We start from the raw sequence: 1,421 nt of genomic DNA, 5'->3' as shown, positions 1-1,421 counted from the left end.
ATGGTGTCTCAGGAGCGTAATGGAGAAAATAATAAAATGGCTTTTCATTGCACTGCCTCACCTAGATATTACGTGCTGCACTACTCCATTGCACAACGGGATGTCTGAAAAAGAGGAGCCTGAAATGACTACTGTAAATAAGACTTAGACAAAAGAAGACAAAAGTCAGGGGAAATTATAAGAAATCAATAAATCAATGAGCAATCTAGTGAAGACACACCAGGGTCTGTACCTCTCCTTGCCTCACAGCATTAGAGAGCCACTCAACAGGGCTCAGAGCCATGAAATTGAAAACTGGTTTGTGTTCACTCACACAGCAAAAAATGAGTGAAAATTCTTTATGGGAGACAGAAAGTTTGATTATAAGGACCACAGGATTACCCTAACACCCAGCATTTCTGCTTCCTGGAGCAAAGCAATTTTCTTCACCGGTATTTCCTCTTAAATAGTATCTTCAAAAAGTCCATCTACTTTACATCCAGAGACTGTGTAGCTCTGTCCAGCTGATCGCTAGTCTAATGTTTTGGTTATGTTTTCACCTGGTGTATTGAAAATCTCCTCTGAGCACACCCTCTCCCTGTTAACCAGTGTTTTCCTTCCTTTCCTTTCTCCTGCTCAGGAGAGTTTTCCCGAGCTTCGGCTTGCTCGTGGCCATGTGTCTGGACAGCCCCAGGGAAGGACCCATCTTCATTGACATCATCGTAAAAAGTAGCTGAAACAATGTCAAGTTTGTTAAAAAGAGGCACGTGTGGGAGAGGCCATTGTAACGGAGCCTCCATGCGTCCTCAGAGGCTGCCATCGGCACACACCAGCCAGTGGCCCAACAACGCTGAGTGTCATCGTGGCCACACGGCATGGGCACTGGCTCTGGGAGGGTGCTGGGGGAGACATGGAGGGACCTGCTGGCACCATGGCGGTGATGGGACCCTAGGGGACATGGCGGGTACCTGGGGTAGGCAGCAGTGACGGGGGAGCATGTGGTGCGCAGTGGTGGCCCAGGAACATGGTGGCAGCCTGAGGTACACGGGGGATCAGGGGGACATGGCAGGGCCCTGAGGTACATGAGGTAACCTGGGAACGAGGCAGGGCCATGAGGTACACCAGGGGACGTGGGGACATGGGGACACAGCCCAGCCCTGAGGCATGTGGGGGTCACCTGGGAACATGGTGGGGCCCTGTGGCACACGGAGGACATGGCTCAGCCCTGAGGCACACGAGGACATGGTTCAGCCCGGAGGTACCAGGGGGACACTGGAACATGACTCAGGCCTGAGCACACAGGGGATACGGGGACACGGCAGGGCCCTGAAGAAGGCACACAGGAGACATGGGGGGCACAGCCCTGAGGCACACGGGGGGCAAAGGGACACGGCAGGGCCCTGAAGCACACGGAGGACACGGCGCTGGCCACAGGCCGCCCC

This window comes from Aptenodytes forsteri, unplaced genomic scaffold, assembly GCF_000699145.1.
Source record: "Aptenodytes forsteri isolate BGI_AS27 unplaced genomic scaffold, ASM69914v1 Scaffold518, whole genome shotgun sequence".
Taxonomy (NCBI): Eukaryota; Metazoa; Chordata; class Aves; order Sphenisciformes; family Spheniscidae; genus Aptenodytes; species Aptenodytes forsteri.
This window is presented reverse-complemented; position numbering follows the sequence as displayed.